At 48.3% G+C, this 6,830-nt stretch overlaps 1 protein-coding gene across 1 annotated transcript in view; it reads left to right on the top strand.

Annotated features, from left to right (window-relative positions):
- The first annotated feature begins 1,383 nt into the window (after window positions 1-1,383).
- REM1 (RRAD and GEM like GTPase 1) overlaps window positions 1,384-6,830 on the top strand; it is a 753,594-nt gene continuing 748,147 nt past the window's right edge. The window contains exon 1 of the mRNA XM_050807219.1: window positions 1,384-1,390. The gene's annotated coding sequence lies outside the window, so the exon portion shown is untranslated. The remainder of the gene's footprint in view (window positions 1,391-6,830) is intronic.

Here is a 6,830-nt window from a genome sequence, read left to right as displayed (position 1 = left end):
CTACTGGGGAGGCTGAGCCAGGAGAATCGCTTGAACCTGGGAGGTGGAGATTGCAGTGAGCCAAGATCGTGCCACTGCATTTCTACCTGGGCCACAGAGTGAGACTTTCTCTAAAAAAAAAATAATAATAATAGTAATAATAAATAAATAAAAATGGGCACTATCCTCCCAATCTTGACATTTTTATGACTACGTTTTTTCTGGTAATGGAGGTGTCTTGTCCCAGATGTTTTATGAGGCCCAACACTGAGATTGCATTTAGGTACCTGCTTGACTTATTTCCAGGAGTGGAGAGTGCAGGAAAGAGAATGCAGGCCGCTGTTCATTGAGCAAATACTATGGGCAGCGCTGAGCTCTACTAATGGGAAATTCACTTTCCCCCAACACTGATGAGATTGGTGCTCTTATAATCCCAACTTCACAACATGGAAAAAAGGTGGGAGAAGGGAATTGAACTCAACAGCCTGGCTCCAGAGTCCCCATTCTCCTCTGTGTGCCATCCTGAGAGAGGGTACTGGGGCCACTGTTCGGCCTTCCCAGTGGTTTCTGGAGCACAGTGGCGTGATCTTGGCTCACCGAAACCTCCGCCACCTCCCTGATTCAAGTTCAAGTGATTCTCCTTCCTCAGCCTCCCGAGTAGCTGGAATTACAGGCATACAACGCCCAGTTAATTTTGTATTTTTAGTAGAGACGGGTTTCTCCATGTTGGTCAGGCTGGTCTCAAACTCACGACCTCAGGTGATCCACCCGCTTCGGCCTCCCAAAATGCTGTGATTACAGGTGTGAGCCACCATGCCCGACTGACATGCCCTTCTTAAAATGCAGTTTGGGCTGGGCGTGGTGGCTCACGCTTGTAATCCCAGCACTTTGGCAGGCAGAGGCTGGCAGATCACCTGAGGTCAGGAGTGGTGGATCACCTGAGGTCAGGAGTTCAAGACCAGCCTGACCAACATAATGAAACCCTGTCTTTACTAAATACAAAAAATTAGCCAGGCATGGTGGCACATGCCTGTAATCCCAGCTACTTGGGAGACTGAGGCAGGAGAATCGCTTGAACCCGGGAGGTGGAGGTTGCAGTGAGCCAAGATTGCACCATTGCACTGCAGCCTGGGCAACAGGAGCAAAATTCCGTCTCAAAATAAATAAATAAAAATAAATAAAAGGCAGTTTGGTGCTGTTACCTGGGGATCCCCAAAGGGGCCTCCAGGGCATCCTGGGCAGCTTGTCAACATGTTCCTCCCAACACCTGTGGCCAGCTTGTTCCATTTCCTGGCTGTGTGACCTGGGACACATGACTCTGCTTGTCCATGCCTCTGCTTGTTCATCTGTAAAATGAGGATAAAAATATCATCTATCTTTGATGGGTACAAAGTTTCCTTGGGTGGGGGGTGTTGAAATATTTTGGAACTAGATAAAAGCGTGGTTGGACAATATCGTGAATGTACTAAAGGCCATACTTTCAAATGGTTGATTTATATTATGTGAATTTCATCTCAATAATAAAAAATAAAAAATAAATCTGTCCAGATACAAATAGACGTAAATGTACAAAAATATGATCTACCTAAAATCTGTACTGAAGATGAAAAGCATTAAATGTCAAGCAAGCACTTAGAATAGTGTGTGACCCACAGAAAGCATGCGATAAATATTTTTGTTTCTGTTGATATTTAGCACCCCAGATCGTTGACCAAACTGCCATGCTCATTGACCAGCCTCCTCACTGGGCTCCCTGCATCAGCCCTTGCCTGCTCCACCCTCCAGTCTTCTTCAGTGGCCACCAGAACATCTCTCGGGGGATCCTGGTAAAACCTGAGTCAGGTCACACCACAGTCCTCTACTCAAAACCTTCCAATGTAAGCAGTGGCTTACACCTGTAGTCCCAGCACTTTGGGAGGCGGAGGCAGGTGGATCACTTGAGGTCAGGAGTTCAAGACCAGCTTGGCTAACATGGCGAAACCCTGTGTCTACTAAAAATACAAAAATTAGCCAGGCATAGTGGTACACACCTGTAATCCCAGCTACTTGGGAGGCTGAGGCAAGAGAATCATTTGAATGTGGGAGGTGGAGGTTGCAGTGAGCTGAGATGTGCCACTGCACTGCAGCCTGGGTGACAGAGTGAGAATCCCTCTCAAAAACAAACAAACAAACAAACAAACACAAAAACCCTTCAATGTCCATGTCACATGAGATGCAGCTAAAATCCATACAGTGGACTTTGAGGCTCTATGTGATCTGCCCCCATGAACTCTGCCCTCATCTTCCTTCACTCTCTTATCTCTCACCAGCAGCCACACTGGCCTCCTTGCTTGGTACCCTCCTTCCAGCATCCTCTTGCCTCAGGGCCTTTCCCCTGGTCTTTGCGCTTGCCTGAAATGCTCTTCCCTCAGATTCATAGTTACTGCCTCATCTCATTCAGGCCTCTGTTCAGATGTCACCTTCTCAGAGGGGCCCTCCCTGACCACCATCACAAAATAGGTAGACTCCAATCCATTCATTTTCCCCTGACCACCTTTACAGCCAAAAGTGATACTGGACACCAATTCATTTTCTGCTTTTTGTCCATCTCTTCTATGAGATTGGAGGCTCCTTAACGAAGGTGTTATTCTCTCTTCGGAGGGACCTTGTTTCCTGCTGGGAGCCCAGCCTGGCCCGTGGTAAGTCCTCCATAGATATTTGTTGAAGGAAGGAAGTCAGGCCTGGAACAGTGTCCTATGGCTTATTCTGTCATTCAGCTGGACTCAAGTGGGTGAACCTCGAAGGCTGAATCCTGGGCTCACCTCAGTGGCCCCAACCTCTCATAACACAGGAATGATAGGGTATCTACTGAAGGAAACCCTCTATCCAGTTCAGGATCCTGCTACCTGCTAAAATTAGGACCCAGGACCCCAGCCCAAGGGCCTAGCCCACCCCATCCCATCCCTGGCCTTCTCTCTTGGAACTGGGCTTCCTCCCCAGGTAGTTGTTCCCTCTAGCTCCTGAGCTCTTCTCTTCCTCCTTGTCTTGGCCCCAGCTACATCTCCTCATGCCTTTATCTCTCCCCTCAGCTGCTCTAGGGGAAGGGGCATTTCCGTCCCTCCCCTCCTTCTCTGCCTTCCTGGCATGAGTCCTAAAGCCTCCCTTCAGGCTCAGCACCCCTCCCGGCCTCTCCTTCTCACTTCCAGCCACTTCCAGGTGGGATTGGAGGAATCAGAGCCAAGCGAGAGTGGCTAGGGGAGCCTCAGGTCCCTCCAAGGCCCTCTCAGCCTCTGACTTGCTGTGCAACCCTTGGGAAGAGGCGCTCTGTGTTCCAGCTGCGTAGCCTTAGGCAAGTCACTTGACCTCTCTATGGCTCCCATTTCCTAGGTTGAAGAATGGGGGTCAAGGCAACACCTACTTCAAAGTGTTTTGGAAGAATGAAATAAGGCCTGTCAAGCACTTAGCAGAGTGCTTAATGCTGGGAGAATTTGTCTTAACACAGGATGCAGTGCAATGCTGTGGAAGGACTTTGTAAGTTGCAAGGCCCTAAATCACCGTTGGCTGTGTTTGCGCCATGTTTCTGATCCAAAGAACCTAGAACTGTGAGGGAGAACTTCCCAGTGGCCTCTAATCCACGACAGATGTTATCTGCCATCACTGTTATTAACGTTACGTGATCGTTAACATTCTCGGGTTTCAGAAAGGCCACAGTCAAAGGCCCATCTCCTATGAGACTGGGGTTAAGGTCCCAGAGAACACTTTAGAATGTCATCCTCCAGCTGAGCCCACTGTTCCCCAGGGTCCTCTCAATAATCCAAAACAGGGAAGAGTCATTACTGTTCCACTTTACAGATCTGGGAGCTGGAACCCAGAGAGCTTCAAGCTGCCTGACCCCAAAGCCCAGGCTCTATCCCTGTTCTTGATTGGCAGACTGGAGTCCCTGTCCAGCTGTCCACACCTATGCCTACCTGGACACCCTGTGGGGACTCCTGTGAGCTCCCTCACACCTCTGCTAAGCAAGCTCCCTCCCCAGTCTTTGCCAGGTACTGCCTATCCTTCCAGGATCCTTCTGATCCCAGCCGGGCTGGGGATGGCCAATGCCAGGTTAATCACTTTCCCTCCTGATTCCAGAACAAAAGAGGTTGGTGTCACTGTAAGCCTAAGAGGCCCCAGGCCTAGATTTGTGCATAAATATTACCAACAGCTACCAAGCAGGAGGGGCTCTTATTCCCATCTTAAACTGTGGCTCAGAGAAATTAGGTGAGCAAAGCTAAGCAGAGTGTGAGCTCGAGTTGAAATTCAGGTCTCTCTGACTCCAAAATGCATGATGTCAGCCTTAGAATAGCTCCGTGACATTGAGTGACTTATTTCTCAGTTCTAGTCCTCAGTTTTCTCATCTCTAAAATGGAGACATTAAGGTTTCATGGGATTTGTTCAGTTGTAATGATTAAATTGGATGAGTTTTTAAAATTCCCACAGCAGCACTGCGCACATGGGTGTGACATCCCTGAAGGATTGGGAGCCCTGAAGTCAGGCAGACATGGGGCCGAGTGCCAGTTTTATCACTTTTGCTCTTGGAGATAATGATTCCTCCTCTCTCAGCCTCACTAGACCTATCTGGAAAACAGGAATGATCGGTCCCTCTCACAAAGATAATGCTAAGGCCAAAGTTTTGTTTGTAAAAGCTAAAAACATGGCTGTCAGGCCGGGCGTGGTGGCTCACACCCGTAATCCAGTGCTGTGGAAGGTTGGGGCTGAAGGATCGATCGCCTGAGGCCAGGAGCAGTCCGTGTTTTAGCAAGCCCTCCAGGAATCAAGAATCTGCAAGTTAGAAGCACGACCCAGAGTCGTCACCTGGTGGCAATTCATGGGAACTACAGCATGGCAGACACTCACAAAGCCTTTGACTCCAAGGAGAACAGTACGCTTTCTGCTCAAAGTGTCCCAGACCACGGTCATGGGAAATAGAGTTGGCTTTAGAGTGTGCTTGTCGCCTTTTCTCACCTGCAAGGGCACACAACACAGGAAGCCTTCCCTAGTAAATAACTCTTCAAGTTTTCTCCCTGCTGCACTTGGGATAAACCCTCAATTCCTTACACAGTCTAGCTTCTCCAGATCTCTCTGTCCTCACTTCCTCTTCCCTCTTCCTCACTCCCCACCAGCCTCACTGGCCTGCTTGCTGTTTCTCGAACTCACCAAGCATATTCCCACCTCAAGGTTTTGATGTTTGCTGTTGCCTCTTCCCCCTGAGACTTTCGTGGCTCGTGGCTTCACTTCGTGGCTCGTTCCTTCACTTCATTCCCAGCCCTGTTCAAACGCCACCTCCTCTGGGAAGCCATCCAGGACGACACTTACCAAGGATCCCTTGCCCTACCCTCTTTCCATCTGTGACTCCGCCTTACTTTTATTTATCACTGACATTATCTCGTGTATTTGTTTGATTTTTGTGTGTCCCCGTCACGAGACCATGAGCTCCAGTAAGACAGAGATGTTTGTTCTGCTCGCTGTTGAATCCTCAGTACAGACAGTAGGTGTTCAATACCTATTTACTGAATTAATGAATATACTCTAGTATGGCAGTTGTTATCAAATCACCCTTCTCCCATCAATGAGGAAACTGAGGCTCAATAAACTGATGTGACTCATTCAAGTCCACGTAATGAGGGAGTGCTGGGATCTGGAGTTGAAGCAGGATTTCTGGAAGCTGAAATGTGGGAGCTGTGTCCACAGTGGCACCTTGAGGTTCCTAAGGCTGGGGAGACCTTTCAATCAGACATCACCCAAGGTCAGCAAGTCAGCAGCTGTGGGTTCTAAAGGAGAGGGAGCAAAGATCCAGTGCGGAGATCCTCAGGGGGGCAGTGTCACCAAGAATGTTGGACAGTTCCCAGTGACCAGGGGGTGCCCCGGCCATACACGAGGGGAGCAAGGGTGCAGACATCCTGTAGTGCGTCTCAAGTCGTGATTTTCAAATCTCCCCTTGGTAGTTAGCGTAGGTAAAAACCTTGTTTTTAATTATCTGAGCCAAGGACTGAATTCTATTTTACGTATAAACACAATGTGTGAGGGGTTTCAATTTGTTTTTCGTGTTTTATAGATTACTTTTTTAGAGAAGTTTTAGGCTTAGAGAAAAACTGCAGAGACTGGGCACACTGGCTCATGCCTGTAATCCCAGTGCTTTGGGAGGCCGAAATGGGAGCTTGAGGCCAAGAGTTTGAGACCAGCCTGAGCAACATAGCAAGACCCTGTCTCCACAATTTTTTTTTTTTTTTCCCAGGCATGGTGGCACATGCATGTGGTCCTAGCTACTCGGGAGGCTGAGGCTAAAGGATTGCTTGAACCCAGGAGTTTGAGGCTGCAGTGGATTCTAATCGTGCCACTGCACTTTAGCCTGGAGAACAGAGCAAGACCCTCTCTCAAAAAAGAAAAAGAAAAATGACACAGAAATCATAGACAGTTCCCTTGTACTCCTTCTCCAAACATGCAGTTTCTCCTGTTATTAACATTTTACATTAGTATGGTGCATTTGTTATAACTGATGAACCAATTTTGGCACAGAATTATTAACTGAAATCCACAGTTTACCTTACAGTTCACTCTTTGTGTTGCACAGTTCTACCATGCTGGGTTTTGTTTGTTTGTTTGTTTGTTTGTTTTTTGTTTTTGAGACAGTCTTGCTCTGTCACTCAGGCTGGAGGGCAGTGGCATGATCTTGGCTCACTGCACCCTCCACCTCCTGGGTTCAAGCAATTCTTCTGCGTCAGCCTCCTGAGTAGCTGGGACTACAGGCACACGCCGCCATACCTGGCTAATTTTTTGTATTTTTTAGTAGAGACGGGGTTTCACCATGTTGCCCAGGCTGGTTGCAAACTCCT

The sequence above is a fragment of the Macaca thibetana genome, chromosome 10, assembly GCF_024542745.1.
Source record: "Macaca thibetana thibetana isolate TM-01 chromosome 10, ASM2454274v1, whole genome shotgun sequence".
NCBI lineage: Eukaryota > Metazoa > Chordata > Mammalia > Primates > Cercopithecidae > Macaca > Macaca thibetana.
This window is presented reverse-complemented; position numbering and strand designations above follow the sequence as displayed.